General features: G+C 51.1%; 1 long non-coding RNA gene across 1 annotated transcript in view; it reads right to left on the bottom strand.

Annotated features, from left to right (window-relative positions):
* Nucleotides 1-15245: 15245 nt before the first annotated feature.
* LOC111770577 (uncharacterized) overlaps nt 15246-21832 on the bottom strand; it is a 50881-nt gene continuing 44294 nt past the window's right edge. Inside the window, exon 4 of the long non-coding RNA XR_002803847.2 lies at nt 15246-15751. This is a non-coding gene — a long non-coding RNA (uncharacterized lncRNA). The remainder of the gene's footprint in view (nt 15752-21832) is intronic.

The following is a 21832-nucleotide window of genomic DNA, read 5'->3' on the forward strand; positions in this document are numbered from 1 at the left end:
ATCTGAGATGGCGTGCAGGAAGGAACTTTTGCTCTGGGCCTCAAAAGGAAGGTCCAAAGTTTGCCCGGTGACGAAGGTTGGTGGGGGAGGAGGAAGGTGGCCCAGGCAGAGCAGTCAGCCAACGTAAAGCCTAGAGGGATAGGTGGCTCGCCAGGTTCAGAGGATGCTCATTCGGTGTGGTCTGAGCACAGGGAACGTGGGGAGGAGCAAGGCACAATGGGCTCCATGAAGGAAGTAGAGCTAGCATCGTATTCATTGCTCCGCCCCTGGAATCTGGCCCACGCCCCTCATATGATGGTGCCTAGTAAATATTGCTTGAACAAGTCAAGGAAGAATTAAAATTGAAGATACCTGCCACACAGAAGAGTTGCGAATTTTAAGACTGCATCTTGTTTATCCGTCAGACCACTCTGTGAAACTCAAGTCCCTCGAGGACAAAGGCTGGGTCTTGCTCTCTGCACAGCTTCAGGGTCCAGCACAGGCCCGGAGCACGGAAGACCCAGGGGGTAGCGGATGTCTCTGCACCTGTCCATGCAAGGCCAGCCCTGGGCAGGCCTGGGGGCTTTGGGGGACCTGTGGAGTGGAGGGTGACCCTTTTCAGAGAAGAGAGGCGGGCAGTAAAGTCTTTGGTTCAGTCACAGTGCCTTCAAAGGGGACCACGTTCATCTCTTGGTGTCATGGCCACATTGGCAGCTCTGAGCTTGGCCAAGCCGAGGGGGCTTCTCAGCTTCACTGTCAGCAGAGACGGAGGTGGATCACCGCGTCCTCCTGATTTCCTCTCCTCCCAAGTGAGGCAGAGATGCCACCCAGCCAGGATTTAGCCACCATTTGGGTTCCAAGTCTAGCCTAAGGAGATGTTTTCTCAAGCCCTGGAGACAATCTACTGCTCACATGGCTCCAATCAATATCCAGGTTGGTACAGAACAGAGGGAGGAAATCTCCACTCCCTTGGAGAGGCAGCCTCCCCACCTCGCCCGGCTGTGAATCTCTGGCTGAACAGAGGAGTGGGTGGGATGCTGGGTGGTTCTGGGTGGTATTCTCCAGCCTCCCCCAGCAGGGGGAGAGCTAACAGCTGTTGCCAGCACCACTGCCCTGGCCTGGGAAGGGTAGGACAGCCCTGCAGAGGACTCAGGCTGCCCAGGTCCTAACGCCAGACCTCCCTCAACCTGTGACTGCCCTACTGTGGGCCTCAGTTTCCCCATCTCTACAATGAACGGGTCAGACTAGACAATCTCCAAGGTTCGGTCTGGCTTTAAAGTGGAATGAATCTTTGGGGCCATCACTGAGGGACCAAAGAGTAATTTGGCCACAGAGGCGCACAGTGTCCTCAGCCGGGGCCGCCTCTTGCTTTCACCAGGAGTGGATGTGGCAGTGCATGGGGCTGCTGGAGAAGCACCAACCGCAACCAGCTGCAGCGAACCGGGAGGGTGACGGTGAGGAGGTGGTGTCCACCGGACCTGGGGGAGGAGCGAGCAGCAATGGGGGGGGGGGGGCGAGGGCCTGAGACGGTGCTGTGCTCCAGGAGTCACAGCAGCACCTCTGACGGGACGGTGAAGAGCTGGGGGTAGCTGGTCCTTGAAAGCATCATCGGGGGGTCTTCCCATTACTTACTGGGAAAGCTAGTCCACTTTGGGGGTGCACGTCAAGGACAACCCAAGCCCAACCCCTCCAGAAAGGAGGCGTGTCTCTTCCCATTTGAAAGCCACTCGTGCAGCCACCCAACAACATCTGTCCTTCCTAAAGTGTATCCCAGTTAAAGCCGGGCCTCCTAACCTGGAAGACGTGATGGGGGTGGACAGCAGACAACCCGGGACAACGCCTTGCCTTGGGCTTAACTTGGAGCCCAGACAGAAGCAAAAGCAAGGCCGAGTGGAGCAGGGCTGAGGGCTGCTCTGTGAGCCCAGGACTCTCTGCAGGATAGATCAGCATTGGTGGATCAGAGCGCCGCTCTCGGCCCTGCCTCGGCCATCCCAGTCCTTTTTTCCTCCCCCTAGCACTGGGGCAGGAGTGCAGGCGGGAGTTTGACACCTGGCGGAACGTGCTCTCGACCTTCTGGACGCTGGCACTTTCCTCCCGTGCAGGATAGCGTGGGCTTCGGTCTGCAGCTACTTCCTTCCATGAAAACTTTCTTCGTCTTCCCCTCTGCTCTTTTCCCCTCACTTTTTTGATGGGACACATGTAATTTACGGGTTGTGATATACTGCACTTCAGAATTGATTTTTGTGCTCAACTGGTGTAAAACATTTTTGGTGGACTAATGCCGCTGGGTGAGATATTTTCTCATTATTGATGTGTGCATGGGGTTTTTGTCCCCACATCATGGGGCCCTCTGGCCAGGGTCACTGCCTGGTTCCCTGCAGCTGGAACACTCAGCCAAAGGCGCAGGCAGCCTTTTGAACTAAAGAAAATATTAATTTAAGACATTGTTTCAACACAAAATTACGGGAGCCTTCAGAAGCCCTCGTTAATTTGATTCAGGGCCGAGTTGCACATAGTATCATAGGGCTGAGATTGGCCAACTTATGAAAAGTTTGTTGCCAGTGAGCTAACAGAGAATTCTGCAAGGGCCCCCAGAGTTTCTATTCCCCATGCCACCATTTCCAGGTGATTTGCCTGGCAACTCTTTGGTAAAGAAAGAAAAGCAAAAATACCCCTTGTCTTATCTTTGGTGTCAATGCCGCTTGGGCAGGTACTGGGCCCACAGTTCCTGAGGCAGGAATTGGACCATGTGGTCTGCCAATTGCGAATGCACTTACGGGACTGTAGGAACCAACGGACATTGCAACTACATGGAGAAGATGGATCCTGTGGTCACCATCCATGTAAGATTCCAACAATGCCGCCCACTTACCCAGTGCCACGTGCCTCAGGAGACCTGTCATCAAGGTGGCATTGGTCCCATTTTACAGATTAGAAAACTGAGGTCAATAGTAACTTGGCTCAGGTCATTCACACAGGAAGAATGATGGGAGAGATGAGATCCCAGGGCTTTCTGATCCCAAAGCACACACTGTCCCGTTGTGCCAGACCGCCTGCCCAGTGCTGGGCTGTACTGTCCTGCCAAGATGACCCCACCGTTCCTTCCTAGACAAGTTCACGTAACACAGCCCAGCAGAGCAGAGTTCCCGTCTCTGTCTGCCCTCTGGTCAGTACTGGGCAGGTGTTAGTTATTGAGAATGCAAATCCAAAGGGTGCCCTCCGGTCTTCTGAAGAGGGATGGCTTCTCAGGGACTCCAGTGAGCGGGGACAACGTATTCATTAGGCACAGGACCCGCGACACTTTTTTACGGGTCCATGAAAAGTGCTTTTATTTCTCTTGAATCAGAAGAAATAAATGAATAGAAGAATAATGCATATGTAATGGTGAATCCAGCCTGGATTATACTCACCTTCATTCGGAGGCTGCTGTGAAACAGAATGTTTAGTATGTCTTCATGGAGGAGAGCGTCCATGAGGCAAAGGTGCCCAGTGCCCCTAGTCGGGATGCGGCCCCCCACAGCAGGAAGGGCTGGGGGGAGGCCCTGCCTTGGGTGTTGTGTGGTGGATGTGGGCCTGGTGCATAGTGAGGGCCTGGCGGTGGTTTGGAGTTGATCTCCTGACTCCTAGGGGGACGGTCTTTCCCCCAAACCATTCTCTCATCCCAGAGTGGAAGAGGCTTCTCCTGCATAAGAGAGCCCCAGGGCCCCCACAGCCGCCCGACCTCTGCGGGGAGTCCCCACCCTGGGCTTTCCCCGCTCCGACTCCACTAAGAGGGGTGGTAGACCCTGGGGAGGGGCTGAGACTGATGCCTCTGAAGAGGCCAGTCCTGGTCCTCCACCAGCTGCCTGTCCCCAGCACAGAGGCCGGCAGGGTGACTTCATCTTCTTAAACAGTGGCAAAGAACGGCGTCTTAGACGTCACCTGGCCCAACCCTGTTGGTTTACAGATGGGGAAACTGAGGCTTTGCGGGGGGAACAGGGAGCTGAGCCCAGTGGAGCTATCTATTCATTTCTAGAGTGCTTTGGCCTTTCCTATCCCTGTCTGCAGAAGATTAGCCTACATTTCCCGTGTATCTTTTAGCGACCGTTGCCTGGGCTCATCAGAAAGGCTCCCTGGCAGACAGAATAAAACAAAGTGAGTCACTGCCTTTTATCCTCTGCCTGCATTCCCGTTCTCCTGCCAGGCAGAGCTCTGAGCCGGGTCCTCGAGCCGGTGGCGGGGAACAGGGACTCGATGACATAATCAGGGACAGTGCACTCTCTCCACAGGTGCCATTTATTTTCAAGCATCCATTCGGTCCCTGCCGAGAGATGAAAAACATGGTGTCAACTGCCCTCCGCTCAGCCCCTTCTGAGGCCAGGTTGGTATTAACATCAAAGCCTTCTGCATATTTATCATTCCTCCTTCGGCATTAAGCAAAGACAGCTGACGGGCGCACAAAAGCTCCATAGTTTCCACTTCGCCGCTAAAAAGGCATCAGCAAGTTCAAACCCAAGTTGAAAATTCCCTCAAATAGCTATATTTTCTTTCCTGGGAACCTGGGCAGGATTAGCACTTAGATCCTCTCCAAATCAATTTGCTTCTGGTGTAAAATAAAGAAGCTTCTGGTTCGTCATTCGGGATTTGATAAATGACCCCCAGCTGCCTCTGAGGAGAACATTTCTGGGGCGGGCGGGATAATAGACAATAAATACCCTGTCTTTGGTCTTACTTCTTTTTTTCAAGGGCAATCAGTTCTCCTCTTTGAAATGTAATGGGAATGTGTTAAAATATAGATTTCAGTGAGATCCGACAAAAGGAAACACTCAACTCTGCTGGTGCTCAAAGTACTTAAGCTTTCTTTGAAAAGTTAAGAAAAGGATCGTAATCTGGAATTTTGGAAAAAAGTAGGTGTACATTTGTTCATGAAAGAAACATGAATAGAAATCTACTTCTGCGGTAATGATCATTTTCTTATTTCATGTTAAAAATGTACGTCTTGATTGTGGGATTTGCATATATGTGTTGGCTTTGCCTCTGGGAGATGCAAAGGAATCTTGTGTAACTTAGGTTTCTTTCTTGCCCTGGGAAGTTCCCAGGGATGCAACCTAGAAAGGGGCTCCTCAACTCGTGAGTCTGAGCACCGATCCTCGCTGCTGTGGCCCGTCTTCTCTGCTCATAGAGTGGCTGGTGACTTCCAGGTGATAGACAAAGACTGTGAGTTTTCCAGTAAGCTGCTTGGGTTTCCAAAGGAAGCTGAGTTTAAATATGGCCCAGCTGCAGACTGTGGGCCCCAGTGGTTTCTCCAGTGACGCTGCCGATAGCTGAGCGCAGCATCTTCACTTTAAAGATGAGGAAACGAAGGCCGACAGGAGGGAAGACTCCAGACCCATGCCCCTCTCACCCCAGGCCATCAGAGACCACCCACCCTGCATGAGCACCCATCCAACCAGCTCCCTGGAGCAAGTTGCCTTTTTACATTTTAGAGGTGGACAAACAATAGGCCTTGAAGGAGTGAAATGCCCACGGCCACAAGAGGAGTTGGCTGAGGAGCAGGACTCAGTTCGTTTGAGTCCTAGTTGAGAGTCGGCCCATTTTGCCATGCTGCCGAGGGAGGCCACGCCCACACGCTTGGCCATGAATGGAGAATAGCACAGCAAGGGAACAAGGGAGGCAGGCAGGGCCCAGACAGCAGAGCCACCGAGGACCTCACTGCCAGTGGTTCACTCATTCATTCATTCACACATGCGATAAATATTAACTGAGTACTGGCGTGCCCCAGCTGATAACTCCTTAGCTTCCACTGTTTCAGCTGCTTTTAAAATCATCTTACACACACTGTTTAATTTAATCTTCACATCAAATCTGAGGTAGGTAGTTTACTAGCCCATTTTACAGACAAAGAAACTGAGGCATGGCAGGAAAGTGGCAGTCGGATTTGGAATTTAGGACTTCCTGATGCAAAGCTGCTCTTCTTTCCACGGAGCCCCATGACCTGGGGACATTGGTCTGGGAGGCCAAGCTTCCCTGGGGTCTTGCTCCTTAGCTGTGTGGCCTGGGACAACCCTCAGTTTCTGTGAGTCTCAGATCAGAGACTTTCTATGACTCCCAAGCCAAGGACAGCTTCCCCGAGGACCAAGAGGACCGACGTGCTCCCTCTCTCTCTCTCTCCCTGTCCCACCTGGGCCCGGGGGCACTCAGCACTACTCTTTCGGAAGGTTTCAGGGGTTGACTTCCTTACAAAGCTTCCTTACAAATGACGTGCTCCTCATCCTAAAAGCAAGCCTCAGGGCTTGCCAACACAAACCTCTGGTGACCTTCCTGCTTTTGTCCTCTGGTCCCCCCACTTTGCTGGGCTCCCTTCTGCCTCTTCAAATTTTGCAATTACCAATAATTCCCTTTGTTGTACCCAAATGCGAGCCACCATATTAAATTATTAAATATAAGTGTTTCTGAAATATTTTATCTTGACATGTATCTCCGGAGTCAAATGACCCCGGGCAGTGTTCATAATTAATTTCATCAAAAGGGGGAAAAAAGTGCTGGCAGGGGACTCTGTGAATGACCTGTCCTGCAGAAATACAGCTGACACTTGGCTCGCTTCTCCTTCCCTCCCCTTGCCAGGACTCCGGAGGGCGGGGGGCCTGCAGAGTTCCCCAGCCCACAGGATCCCAGAATTTCAGGCCTGCAGGGAGAGGACTGGGCAGGCACCATGAGAATATTTGGCCAATTGCTTCTCTTTCTGGCTGAAGAAACAGGCTCAAAAAGGAGAAGTGACCTGCCCAAGGTGGCAGGGCTGACGGACAGCAGAGCTGGACATGCAGGTGCCCCCCAGCCCTCGCTGCCCCTCTCTACGTGGCCCCAGCACGGCGCTGACTTCCCAGTCACAAGCTGCCTCCTCTGCGGTGCCCTTGGGGGCCAGATAGGTGCGTTTCAAGGAGTGGGGGAAGTAAAACTGCTGCTTAACATTAAAAATCCCCTGAAACAAAGGGCTTTTTTGTACCCTTCCCCCACCACGCTCCGAGAGAAAGAGAGATTAAGTTTTCGGAGTCACTTCCAATCAGAAAGCTACCATTTAATTACAATGCGCAGGAAATTACAGAGTGGATGGGCAGACGGGTGATAAGGGACTGCCCTGCAGGATGACAGCCCTGAAATCCAACCACTTCATCACAGAGCTTTATCACAAGAGGCTGTCTGGAAGGCTGACAATCTGATTGTACTGTCAACTCAATTCATAATTAATATATTTATCAAATTAATTACTGAAAATATCTCCCCGGCGCTCGCCATGAAACAGTGGCTAGCTTCACGGCGGGCTGGCTTCGTTTTCTGCTAATAACCGTGCTGTCAGTTTAATGAGGGCCGGGAGTGGCCCCTGTTTTGCCTGCCTGACAGACAAATTGCCCTCTTAGAGAGAATGATCCCTAGAATTTAAGAGAAGAAAAGAAATATGGCATTGTTTGGTGACAGCCGCAATCGCAGGCTTGTCTCGGAAACTTTGCCTCAATTCTCCCAGACAAGAAAGGGAGGGAGGGGTGCTTTGGCAGCTAAATAAATACTTTGTGAATTCCTGACTGATCCCTTCGTCAGAGGTTCCCTGCTGGAGCTGTTTCTCCGAGTCCCGAGTTAACCCCCAGCCTGGCCGGAATCTGCAGGTTGAAGTTTAGATTTAGGGGCATAAAAAGTAGGAGATTCCCTGTCGATGGTTTTCTCCAAGGAAGAAAAACCCACGTGCCAAGTGTTCCCAATGGGTGATAAGATCCTAGGGTGACCCCTTGACCATTTGATCTGTGTGCGAAACGACAGTTTTCTTCCCTTTTCGGAATGAAGGTTCAGGCCTTAAGAGGGGTTCTGAGTTCAGGTCTTCCCCACAGGAGCCCGAGCCCCGTGGCCCTGAGGCCCACCTGGTGAGCCCAAATGCTCCACCGCCATCCAGGCTGCTTGTGCGGTTTGTGCAGCTCTAGCACCTGGGCCTGCACCGGTCACTGGGCAGAACAGGCTGTGGAGACCTAGCTGCTCTTATAGGAGCCCACCTGCCCAGGTGAGATGGGACAGGTGGGCCGAGGGCTGGGGGAAGCCCACTTCCTGGCTGGAAGAGGTGGCGATCCCAGGGCAGCCGCAGTCGTCCCTGCAAAACTGAGGCCAGGGTCAGAGGCACTGTGGAGACCCACAGCCAGCAGCTTTCTGGCCCAGCTGGCAGGCTTCCTGGAAGAGGAGGCATCTCAGGAGCAAGTTAGCAGATGGGAGGTAGCACCTGGAGAAACACAGCCCCAAGGACATGTTTCCAGTCGTTCATCTCCTGTCTGCCGAGTGCTGGTGGGCACTGGGGATGCAGAGCCCATTCTGACCTGACACAGATCCAGCCCCTGGGTGGGGTGGCCTGGCCTGAGCTGGGAGGCGCTTTCAGAGAGATGCCGTGGGGGACCAGGAGAGAGAGTGCTGACCCTCAGGCCTTTCAGGCCCATTTTTACTGCAACCTTTCTGCGTAGACCTGGTGAGGGTCAAGGCCCCCTGTGAGCAACGTGGTCACAGCCCTGAGCTCTTCCTGCTCTGGGCTCCACTTGCCTCCAAACCCAGCCCACCCCACTGCTTCCCTCTTGGCTTCTTTGTCCACTCTGCTTCTCTGCTCTGCCCCCAGCTCTCCCCTCCCCTGCACATCTCCGTCTCCCTTCTCCTCTGGCCTTTCACCACGGAGGACACAGCAATTGTCCTGATGAGCAGAAAAAACCATCACTTGCTTTTGTCAGAGGCCAGGGTGAGAGATCTTAAAAGCCCTAGAAGTGCCTCACCCTGGTCTCTCCTCAGACCTTCCAGAGGCTTCCAGAAGGCCCCTGCACCCCTCCTCAGCAGCCAGCCTCTCATTGCCCTGCAGGATCTGCCCTTCGGCTCTGCTCAGCCACTGACCAGCCTTGTTCTCCACCTGCCCGCAGCTCACAGCTTTCCGCTTTCCGCTCACTGTAGCCTGGCTGTGTCCCCGGGCCGTGGCCCCTCTTGCCAGCTTCCACCGCGGGGTCGCCCTCAAGCAGACCCAACCCTTAGTGACAACAGCCTGGGGAGGAGCTGCTGTGAACCTGGAGGCCACTTTGGGGAGAGACGTTGCCTTGTCAGATAAATCTCCTTGTCTGGCTAAGCCTCCACAGGAAAAATAGCCTGAACCAAAAAACAAAAAGTTCAGCCAACCGACCAGGGCTGGAGCTGGAACCACCTCGGGCCGCACTCCGGGCCCTGCCGGGGGCCAGGGATGGCTGGGAAGCCCGGGCTGTGTTCCCGACAAGCCCGGGGCCTCTGCTGTGATGGGGACATCTGTCTGCGTAGTTCTCCTGTGAGCCTGCGGGGTCCCAGAGCAACACACAAATGACAAATAAGGGAATTCAACTCTAGTGGTAATACTTGAGCTAACTTAAGAGGTTAATAATCTTCAAAATCATCTCGTGTATGTGTGTCTCTCCTGTTTTAGGCGTTTGAAAGTTTCAAAGGAAGGAAATCACGCTAAATTTGAAATTATAAAATTGTTGAAGGAGTTAGCTGTCTCCATTCAATGTATAAATACACGAACGCTTTATTTTGCGGTGCTGTTTGTTAGACATAGAACGCACACAGATTGACAGGAAATTTATTTAAATAGCTTGCTGTGCCGGGTGAAGCCCCGGCCCAGGTGAGGGAGGCCGGCCCTGCTCGGTGACCGGGCACAAGTCAGTGGTCACGGGAGGCGCAGGTCTGCAGGGTTGGCAGGGGACACCCAGCAACGCGTGCTTAGGAGGCCTTGAGTGGAAAAGATGCAGATAATTTATACGATGTTTAACTATCTTTTAAACAGCCAGTTTTTCTTGTACAGTGACTGGGCTTCCATAAAACAGAGACGAGGCCTGCCCATTTGGCTCGGGTTTTAGAGGGGACGAGGCTGTAAAGTTAATGCAGTGAGAAATCTATGGCGCTCTGGCATTAAACCTAACACGGGACATAAAGAATTGGGGCTGCTCTACGCCATGGCAGCAGGTAAAGAGATTAAGCAATCTCTGCAGATGAAAACCACCCGAGTGAGTGGGAGAGGGCCACCTCCCACCTCGAAGCCGGGAGCCAGGAGAGAGACCGTGGGTCCTGTGCCCTAACCAGTGTGGGGGCACGTGGGAGGGCAGCCCCAACCAGCCCCGGTCATTAACCATTGCTGGGCCCCGAAAGTCAGAGGAGTCACGAGAGAGAGAAAAAGAGAAAGACAAGAAAGGAAAAAAGAGAGAAAGAGAAAAGAGAAAAAAAGAACTTTGAGGCTCTGGCAAAAGCTGCTGCAGGGGTTAAAAAAAAAAAGCAAATGAAACCTCTTAAATGGCATAGTGGTCCCTCCTGGTGCCCGATACTGGGAAGAAGAGAGGAGGGAAGAGAAGCCCCCCTGGAAGGAAGGCCACCTCTGGCAGGTGGCCCAAGAGGACCTTTTATCTCAGGTGGACTGGTTGGCCCCTGACAATTTTTATTTTCAGAGGAAATGATGAGGTCACCTAAGTCAGGAGACAGAGAAAGAGCCCTCAAACCTGGGTAGAAATGAAGAGCCCAGAGGGCTGCCCAAGGTCCCCAACATCCTCCACCTCATCCCCACAAATGTAGAGGTTTAACGGGAGCGATGAACAATCATTCGGGTCTCTGTCAAAGGGATGAAGACGTGAGGAGCAACCTTGAAGGCCAGGCAACAAGGAGAGACGCTCTTGTGAATAAGAGGGAGCGTCGCCTGCCATGTCTGCCCTAGGTGTGCAAGTAGTAGGCAGGCAGGGAGGATGGGATGGGGGGCAGTTCCAAAACAAATAGAATCTCTTTTGTAGTCAAGTTCAGGGATACAGCACTATTCATTCGTTCAATAAATAATTTGTCATCACCTGTTCTGTGCCAGGCACTGGGCTAGGCACGCAGTTGTAGGCAAAATAATTCTCCCCAGTTTCCTCAAGCACACGGTCTCAAATGCCAGACGCTGAAAACTCACTGGGGAGCTTGTTAAAGTGCACACTTCTGGGCTCCATCCCTGGAGAGTCTGACTTGTTAGGTCCTTGGTGGGGCCCAGACAGTCACACTTAAAAAAATACCCCAGTTGATTCTAATGCATGATGGCATGAAGACCACCAGGTTTTGAGAAACGCTGGCCTGGGGAAATACGAAGGGGTAATAACTCAAAGAAAGGAGGCCAGGAATTTCCCCTGATGCCAGCGTCCTCGAATTAAAAGAGCTACTGTATGCAAGGGACCCAACACAGGGGCTGTGTTTCCTTCATCATCATCACCATCTTCTTCATGATCATCAAATCGAATGAACTGAGGATGCGAGATTGTGCTGTCAAGAACCAATGCCAGGCGAATCACGTCTTGTGCTTTCCACTAAAACTCAGGAAGTCCAAGGCCCCTCTTAGGGCAGGGGCGGGGGTGCAGGCTCGGGGCCACATTCAGCACCTGGGACAGAGAGTTTACAGGCGGAGCAAAATGGCTGCCCAGGAAGAGACGAGAAGGAAATGAGGCAGCCTAGAAGAAGGCCTCCTGCGACCAGTGGGTCAGTCAGACACTAGCCTAGCAGCTGCCAGGTTCCAGGTGCTGAGGCGGGGCTGTGGCAGAACCGGGGAGCCTAAACTGGGGTCTCTGTGCTCACGGATCAATCCACTTCTTCAGCCACACACCTGCTGCATCGCCTCATGGCAGCACAAAGGACAGAGAACCATCTGACAGAACAACAAAAGGAGCTCACAGGCCAGTGTGTGGAATTGCCTTGGTGGCCCAGAAAGTGCTAGAATGGTCTGGAAAACGCTTAGAGCTATAGCTGACTAACCTGCTGCTGGGACGAAAAGAAAGCATTGACTCAGAAGTTGCAAGCAACAAGCCCTCCAGTCAAAGGCCAAATTAGAGTGAGAGAGGCACCGTCTAGGCAGCAATGCCCTCAAATGAGCTATGTGACCTTGGGCAAGTCACTTCCCCTCTCTGAGCTTCAGTTTCCTCATTTGTAAAATAAGGGGGCTCAGCAAGATGTCTTCAAGGGTCCTGGTATCTCTGAAGCCTATAAAATTGTTCTTACTTAGAAGAACAATAATTCCCCCCGAGCTTTGCTGGCCTTAAGGGCTTCTGGTCACGAAAGCCATAATAAAGAAAGTAGAGAGGAATTAAAACTCTTAGAGGTGTAAAAATACTAAAAATAAGATTAAAATTAAAGGCTGGCCACCATCGGGAAGCTTAAACATGAGCTGAGATAAACTCGGGTACTGACAGCCCTCAGCCCACCCCATACCCAGGACCCCACTCAAGCTGAGTCCATCTCACGGCGACAGGACTTGGTGTCACAATTTGACCCATTAGCTTTGGAGAAAAGAGCAGAGCGAGTGGCGAGGCTGTTCCTCTGTTGATGCCCGTTCAGTCAGCTTCTCAGATTTCCTTGTGGACAATGACTTCCTGAGGGTGAACTCAGCACGGGGAATCCCAAGGGCATTTGAGTGTGTGCGGACACCGGGCGTAATTTCCAGCTCGTCACCGTCACCGTGAATTAATTAATAGACGGGTCGTATCCCAGCACCTCTGTTGCTGCTTCCTACCCTGAGGAGCAGCAGCCAGGGAAGGAAGCCCAGACCCTGAGTTTCACGTCCTTTGGACCCGCTGAGGTGTATCTGCTGGCTTCCTGCATCAAAGGATGGAAAACTGCCTAACAAACTGGACGCACCCGAAACAAGGTTTGCAAGCAGTTGAGTAAGGACTCAAAGGGGGTGAAGAGAGAATTTGTAGGTGAAATGGGCCTGGGCTCAGGACTCTTTGAGCTGTTTTAACACACTGCTTATCCCTTCTAAATCCAAGTTTCCTCATCTGTATGATGGATACGGTGATACTGACCTCTCAGAGGTATTGACAATCCTTCTGCCTTGACCGTGTAAACAGCAAAAGGACAAGTGCAGTGCCTGGCACTTAGCAGGGCCCAGGAAGGGGAAGGGAGGGGATTCTATTGCCCGAAAATTGTCCCACACGCTCTTACAGAGCGTTTCCCTTTCCCATTTCACCTCCCTTCAACCTGGGCGGAACTTTGTGCCTTCTTCAATGAATAGAATGTGCCAGAAGTAATCCTGCCTGACTTCTGAGATTAGGTCATAAAAGACAACACAGTCTCTTTCTGGCTTTCCTGGGACATGCCCCTTGGCATCCCTGGGCTCATATTAAGAAATCCGGTGACCCAGAAGTCACCAGGCTGGAGAGATGGTGTGGAGAAAGCAAACAGAGATGGAGAGAGATGCCAGGGAGCCCCAGCTGCTCCATCCTCCTGCGACTGAGTCTTCCTGGCCCGGGCATCAGACAGTGAGGGAGGGAGGGTGCCTTCAGAAGGCTCCAGCCCCCAGGCTTCAAGCCACTCCAGCTTTTGCCAAGTACAGCAGAGGAGAGCTGACCCCGGCCCTTGAGAAAGATCAGTGCTGTTGTGGTTTCTAAGTTTGTGATGGTTTATGCTGCAGCCCTTGACGTCTGGAAGAGGGCGACACTGGGATTGTCATCGTTCAGCCTGGAAGATGCAGAGAAGGACTCAGGATTGGGACTGGACGAGGCGGAGAGGAAGCCCACCAAGCAGGTGTGTGGGGCAGACCCTAGATGACCGGAGGCTACCCCTGGCATATTTCTACCAGCTCTTGTGGGGATGGGGCCTTCTTAGAATTCCCTGGGGCAGTTACCTGGGCAAGAAGACAGAAAATACTGAGAAAGCCAGCTATAGGGCTGGAAAAAAGTTCTGAGACCTTTCCTACGACTGCCCCAAGAAAAGGAGAGAGGAAGCCAAGAGCAAGATGCTCATCACCCCCGCCCCGGAGCCCCAGCAGGCCATAGAGATGGCCAACCTTCAAGCCAAATCCGCCTGCGGGAACAGCGGATGGTGCCGTTCCAAACCCTCAGCCAGGGATGGGCAAACTACAGCCAGTGGCTAAATCCAGCTTTCTGCTGTGTTGGTAAAGAAAGTTTTATTGGACCACAGCCATGCTCTTTTGTTTACACAGGGTCTATGGCTGCTTTCACACTACAACCAGCGAGCTGTGTACTTATGAGAGAGACGTCTGGCCCACAAAACCTAAAAATATTTACTATTTGACCTTTACAGAAGAAGGTTGCTGACCCCTGCCCTAACCTATCAAAAGTGGAATCCTGGTCCAAGATGCCCTGCCCTGGGGGTCCGCCCCATTCATTCGCTCAGTCGTTAGACACTCGTGAGCACCTCATTCACAGCAGGCTCCAAGCTCCACCTTGGAACAGAAAAATGAATAGATACAGTCCTTGTCCTATAAGAGATCGCAGGGCTGTGCAAGGGACCACCGCACAATCACAGGATTATGGTACAGAATGGAGGCACAGCCTGTAGGAGTCTGGCAGCCTAGAGAGAGGCGACCCATCCTGCTTGGGAGTGGTGGCCAGGGAAGGCTGGTCATTCCAGAGGAATGACGGTGGCACTGGGTCCTGAAGGACAAGCAGGATGTGGTGAACACATAGGGGCAGGTGAGGATAGAGGGGGTTCTGGACAGAGGGAAGGATACACACAAAAGCAGAAGGGGAGGGGGAGGGCATCTAGAGAGGCAATTCAGGTCACTGTGCTGGGAGTAGCTGGAGAGAGGCGGGCAGTGGCAGGAGAAAGAGCTGGCAAGTTAGGACAGGCAGGTTATGGAGGGCAGGCAGGGCCCCAGGGCAAGGCAGAGATGGCAGGTGCCAAGAGCTATAGCTCGGCCACCACGAAGGACCCTGAAAAGTATAACTCACTCAGAAGGAGAGAGAGCATGCAGAGATGCCACGGGCTGTGCCTACCTTCACCAAGACATGGAGATTTCTATGTGGGTCTGTTTTTCTGTCTTCATCGTAGTGTACCCGCCCTGGGCCTCTGGGCCTTCCTGGGTTCAGAGGGCAGGAGCAGCCATAATGGGCTGTCCATAAACCGGCAGGGCCATCCCTGTGCACATCTTGCTGTTTCCAACCTAATGTGCTCAGTGTCCTTCCTATCTTAGCAAGTTTCTTCTCAAGCCAACTTCCAGGCAGGAAACAAAGACTAATCACCAGGTAGCACACATGAGTGGGCGGGGGGGGGGGGGTGGAGCACAGCCACAGGACGCATGACATCTTCAGGGAAGCTGCAGGTCACTGGCGCCCCCGAAACCACTCTCTAAAAATGCAGCTGGGCACGTGTCTGGGAACAAGCCGAGGAGAGGCGTTCTATCTTCGGCCAGAACGTGGTAGATGAAAACTTGAGGGCAGACAGAGGCCCCCAGACCCTTTGTTCTGTATTGTGCACTCTGTAAAGTTGTGTTGTCCTCCCACTTTCCCTTCATGAGAAGCAGATAACTTTATTGCTACTTCCATAATATTATTGCTAAATACAGAGGTGTTTTCTGAAAACAATCCGAATTGTAAATCCTGTTCCCCACCACAGCTCGGCTTATGCAACTGTTATTGTTATGATTGTTATCATTATTATTTTGTCTAAAGGACTAAGGGGTTTGAGACACTGCTATGAAGAAGGCAAACCCTGAAATGGAAACTTTCCAGCAGGGCCGGTGGGGGGCAGGGCTTCTATGGCACCCGCCTCGGGCTGGACTATCTCGTGCACACCCCCTGCCGAGAAACTTGGTTTTCCTGTGTCAAGAAGGCAGAGATGCCCGGGGATGGGACGGACACTCAGCTTGAGGGCAAGTCCCAGTTCTGCCCTGATGTCCTGGGTGACATTGGGCAACACGTCCTCCAACCTTGGTGGACCTCAGTTTCTTCATCTGCAAAAGGGGAAACTGGATGATCCACCAGTCTTGCGATAAACACTTTGAGCTCCTCTGCAAAATAAAACAAATTTAATTTAATTTAAAAGTCAAAGCCTGTTAAAAACCCACCATCCTAATCCTCAGAGTTGAGAGGTATAAAACCCAAGAAAGCCACAGTCCTCCTGCAGCTTCAGCCTCTTAAACAGTGTGCAATTGGGTCAAGGATCTATAGAGGGCAGCCTCCTGCTAACTAAGATCTAAGGCAAAAACGCTTCCGTTGATCTATACTTTCTCAGCAAATGCAATAGAGCCAGAAAGGAAACGGAAACCAGACAATTAGTTTTTTATCTTTGGAAGTCAAATAAATCTCACATAGACCGACATAGCCATTGGGAAAGTTTAATCTTGAAAATAAAAAGTATGTTTCTAAAGCAGTTATTTACAAATCTCGTTTTCACTAGGGGAAGATTATTCTGCAAACAGGGATGTAACTTGTGAAATATTATCACCTGAATGAGCAGTCTGGTGGCATAGACTCCATGAAAGTGGGCAAGTCTTCTTTGAGGTCCTCTTAAAGCAAATCTCAGGCCACCATCCCATCCCCCACCCCCAGTGGCTTCTTTGATGCCACTCAGGTGTGAAACTTCATGCCGAGGAAGTGGGGTTTTTCCTTTGCAATGTTGCACATCATTCTTTAAATGATCTAGCTTGAGCCTTTCATTCCCATTTTGTGAGCCTTGTGCAACTAGTTGAAATTTATGTTCAAAAGTCTATACCAATTAAGGAGTTTGACCTTACTGACAATAGAAGACATTCCAATTAAAACAAAGAGATACCATGTTTGTATCCTTGTTTGACAAAAATGTATGAATGACAAGTATTAAATTGAGCCATTATGAAATAGTCATTTTTGTAGGTCAAAAATTAGCAATTTTATATGATTCTACCTACATGCCAGGGTTGGTGCCAGGTGCTGGGTGCACAACCGAGATCCAGACTGGTAGGGTCCTGATTTTCTAGGGTCTGATCCCTTGGGATAACAACCAGGCGAGGGGGCAATTTTAATACAGGGTGGTAGGTGCTGTATTAAGGGCAGAACAGGCTGCTGTGAGCCATGAAATAGAGGAGCTGGCCTAGGGAGGTGGGGAATGGCTTCTCAGAGGAAGCGATGGCCAAGTGGAGACAAGAGCAAGGGGAAGTTTCCTTTGCAGTTAAAGCAGGAGCAGTGTTCTAGGCAGAGGGGCTGGCAGGCCTAGAGGGGCTAGCGGTCCTGGAAGAAGTCCAGGGTGCCTGACTCAGGAAGGCCAAGAGGAGAAGCACAGTGCAAGAGGAGAATGGGGAAGCACATGATGGACGGGGTGCGAAGGGCCCTCAGGGCTGCGATGGAGACAGGGTGCTCCCTCCTGAGTACAATGGGGAGCCACTCAGAGATCTGAGGCTGACGAATGGCAAGATCAGTTTGGCCGTTTAGAAAATAAATTCACTCTGCCTTTAGTGTAGAGAATGGATGAAGTGGAGTAAGAAGCTGGGCAAGGAGGCCAGCTGAGGTGAGAGGTGCTGATGGTCTGTTCGAAGGAGGCGGAAACTGAGACAGATAAACAGACAGAAGGGAGATTGTTTTTGAGTTGGAATCTCAGGACTTAGTAGCTGATGGATGCGCGAGACAAGAGAGAGGAGGTATCCGTCACGGGGTGGTGCCCACTCAGATGGGGAACAGAGCGGGAGAAAAGATTTAGGGAGGAGATGATGAGCTCACTGTTGGACATGTTGGGTTTAGGGCGTCTGAGTCTGGCAGCAGCTATATGCTCAGGTCTGATTCTCAGCAGGGAGGTCTTAGCAGGAGTCAGCACAAAGCTCAGGGCTGGAAGAGGCTGTTGAAGGGGAAGGCACACGGCTCGGTCCCCCCAACTCTAATGTAAACATGCATGGGAATCACGCGGGCTTCCATTAACGTGAGAGTTCATGGGCTCCAGCTCAGCCCCACTAATTAGGATCTCAGGGATGGTTGCTGAGAATCTGAATCTTTACCTGGCTCCCTAGGAGATGGATGGAGACAGTCTGGGACCAAACCTGTAGAAACTCTGCTGGTGCTATAGAGGCAGAAGAAAATAATGGCAACAACAGAGGAAACTATAATATTTTCAGTTTCTTAAAAAAAAAAAAAAAGAATCAACACTAGTGAGAAAGACACTATAAATGGCTGTTGGGACAGGTACTGAACTTGTAAATCTAAAGACTTAAAATGACAGTGAAAGAAAAACCTAGAAAAGGAAGAAAAGCCTAGAACTAGGTGGTGAAAGCGGTGAAGAATTCATTTCTTCCTGTCAAGGTGCCCTACCAACCAGTGTTCTTATATTTAATGAAACTCTTGTCATAAAGCGCATTTATGATGGAAATCCAAGGTGGGCAGGTTAAACATACACGATAGGCCCCAAAGAACGAAATTGACCACAACAAAGAAGAAATAGATGCAATACATTAGTCTTGATATTCAAAAGGAACTGTAAAGTAGCTTAGTAAGACATCAGGGTTCCTTATATAGTCAGATGTGTAAATATGCACTCATTGTCTGAGCCTCTACCGAAGGCACAAATCGGGGAGAATATTAATCTCCCCCCCGACGCCCCCACTCCCATTATGCTGTTTATATCTCCATTAGTGCACTCTGCTCAGCCCGCCTGGGACTTGAGTTATTTATGTCTGTGTCTGCTCTCCTGCCACACAGTGCATCCCTCTAGGCAGGGACCTTGTCTTCCTCACATCCGTGCCTAGCACCCTGGCTGGCACAGAGCTGGCATTCAATCATTATTTGTTGACTTGAGTGTTCATCAACAACAGAGCTTTTCGATCCTTTTTTGCAATTCCAGAGTTTCTGTTTATGGCAAAGCTGGACTTGGAATTCTCCCCGTGTCGACATCAAAATGATTTTAAAACACCAACCCTAAAACGGTTTTAGGAAAGAAGGCACAACAAAAGAGAAGGAAGGGGGACAGAATGACCTGACACTCAGAGCCGTGTTGCGTGACAAAAAACGGGTAGGAAGGAAGAGACTCCTGAGAAGGCCACTTATTTGGGATTCACGGGCTCACCCGCACTCTCACGGTGCTCTTCTGATAAGCTGCAAAATCTAAAACTCCTTATTAAATGTCAGATAAATCGGCTAGCCCGGGGCAAAGCCGATGAATGGGCGGTGTGGGCTCCAGTCCGGCTCTCTGTAATTGATGGGCTCTGAATAAGCAGAACCAATCCAGGCTGATTGTGGATGAAATGACTACAGCCAGCAAAGTTCACGTAAGAAATATGTGAACTTTAAAGTACTTGAACACAAATCAAGACAGTGAGTTTTTATAAAAATCTTTACTAGCTCAAACCACTGAAGCTCAGAATGACCTTTATCCTTGGGTTGAGTAGCTGGTGGTGTGGGGAATGCGCACACCGTATATCAGGCTTAGAGCCACAGGAGAAGTGCGGTGGGAGAGAGAATTTGCCAGATTCACCGCTCCCAGCCCGCTGTGCCCGTGTCCGTGTGGAAACGGGGGCAGTGACTCGGGGTGTTAACTTCTCTCCATTGTTCCATCTGAGCACATTTTTCCCCGTCTTTTGTGGGGTGTTGGATGGGACCTCATATTTTCACTTGCCCTTTGGATAATGGCATCAGGACTCTGGGCTGCAGTGCCAGCCTCTTGTCTCTGCTCAGACACAAACTGGGCCTTTTGGAGAGCCGGGGACCCCAGACCCGGGATCAGCTGAACTCAGCAACTGTGCTCCACATGGGCCTTGCAGATGCTGGACCAGCCACATTTGCACAGCACCTCTTTGTACCAAGCCCTTCGTGGGGGTTCCTCTCTCCCCCACAACTGAGCCCTCACCCACCCCACCCCTGAGAGAAGGCCCTTTCACATATGAGCAAATGGGAGGTTCTGAAGGTCTTCAGCTATGAAAGGGTAGAGCTGGCTTTTCGGCTGCATCTGTTGGACTGCTATCCCCTGCTCTTTGTACCACACCAAGATGTGTCCCTTCATGACGGACCAGGTCAGCACTGTTCTCCTCGTATTCCAGATGGGGGTCTTCCTCTTTACCCTCACGGATCTCCCAGTGATTTGGTGAGGGCATCAGAAAAAAACACCTCCTAGAGTAACAATTCCATGCTATGACTTGTCAGAAAATTCTTTTCTATAGCAACTATGTGTTCTAATTGATTTATTACTTCATTCCTTCAACTAAGATGTCTTGGGTCTTCTCTACGTACCAGGCAACATGTAGGCACCCAAATGTGGTAGAGTTGATCCTTCCCACAAAGGATGCATGATCTACGGGACAGGGGAGAGGTGACCACGGTTCATTTTATCCCACAGCAGTGGGTAGGAGGACACATACAAGAAATATAGCAAAGGGGAGAACCTGCTTCCACAGTCAGGAGGGCTTCCTGGAGGAGCTGGCCCTTGTAGGATGGTTTGTATTAGGATGTGTAGATGGAACAGAATAAGAACCCTTATTATGTGCTATACTCTGCCTTCTAAACCCGTGTGTTAACTCAACTGTCCCTCGAAACAGCCTTACTAGGGTTTATTGTTACCTTAATTTTACAGATAAGAAACTGAGGCACAGGGAGTTAAATTACTTAAAGATCACAATGGTAGGAGCAAGCCTCAAGCCCAGGCAGTCTGGCGCCCCGCACTCACGACCTTGCCCACAGTGTGATGCTGCCGCTGTCTGAGGGAAGCGAGAGCCTGGAAGAGGACCATTTGAGCAGAGGCGGAGTGGCCTGGAAAGGATGGGGCGTGTGTGGGAAAGATCCAGCGGTCCTGGTAGACTGGAGTATATACTACATGAAGGTCAAACAAAGGTCGACAAGATGCAATGCACATTGAATTGGAGACCACTCATTCATTCATTCCACCAGTACTCACTGAGCATCTACTTGGTACCAGGAGCTCCATTAGGCACCAGGAGACCTAGCCATGGACCAAGGTTTCAAAAGACATGGGTTTGGGCATGAGTACAAGTCAGGGAGGGTAACTTTCCAGAATTATCTAGACATTTCACACTTGCCCTTTGCTTATGGCTGCCTAAAGCCGCTAGAAATCAAGACCAAAACCGTGTATCTCCTAGCACGGATTCAGAAGCTACTCGAGGCGGAAGCAACCTAAGGAAGGTTGACAGATGAAGGGCAGGACGCCTAGTCAAGTTTGAATTTCAGATGAACAACAGATAAGTTTTTAGAATAAGTGTGTCCCAGATAAGAACGGGGCATACTCGTACAGAGAAGTATTCGTTGTTTATCTGAAACTCAGATTTAACTAGGCATCAGGTATTTTATTTGCTAAATCTGGAAACCCAAAACCTAGTGATGTTTTAACTCAGCTGCCCTGTTTTACAGATGGGCCAGGAGAGAGCAGAGTCACGGTCGTCCTCAGACCTGGAGAGTGACTCAGTCAGAGGCCTGAGTTCAGGTTTCCAGGACCCAATCCAGGGTTCTTCCTGCTGCACTGGGCTGCCTTCCATGTCCCCAGCTAGAAGGGCCAGGAGGCAGGGACAAGCTCTCGAATGAATGAATCAAGCCGTTCAGCCACCTCGCGCTCCAGGCGCCTTCCAATCCCACCGGATCCGAGACCCTGTTGTGTCGGCAGCAGGATGGCTGTGGAACAGTTCTTAATCAGGAGGGGAGAAGTACAAATTTTGATAGTGAAACTCCCCCCGAGTCAAGGTCGCTCTGACCCTAGAATCAAAGGCTAAAGGCACAACAGGAAGCGGTTTAGCCACCAGGATTGTCCCCGCCCCACCCCCAGGCCGAAATTGTAGACAGGTGTGCAGTGGCCAGTGTGGGGCACTGGTAAAATGCTTCAGGGAAAATCACAAAGCAATATCGGCCACAGCTTGGGGGAAGTCGAATTTTCCCTTCAGAGCAACATCTCAGGAGACTGTGGCCAGCTTCAAGGTGCCTTTATCTGAATACATTCCATTAGGAAAGGAGCAGGAAGACGCCCTGGCCTTTCAAGGTAACTCAATCAGACTCTGTGGCATTCACAGGGGTATCGGTTACCATAAGTCTCTCGGGGCAGCAAGGAGATTAAGACGCGGATTACCTGCCACTTACTATGTGTCATCAAGAAACGAGCAGCTTCGGCTACAAGCCCCGCTTAATCGGGTCTC

The sequence above is a fragment of the Equus caballus genome, chromosome 1 (genome assembly GCF_041296265.1).
Source record: "Equus caballus isolate H_3958 breed thoroughbred chromosome 1, TB-T2T, whole genome shotgun sequence".
NCBI classification, from domain to species: domain Eukaryota; kingdom Metazoa; phylum Chordata; class Mammalia; order Perissodactyla; family Equidae; genus Equus; species Equus caballus.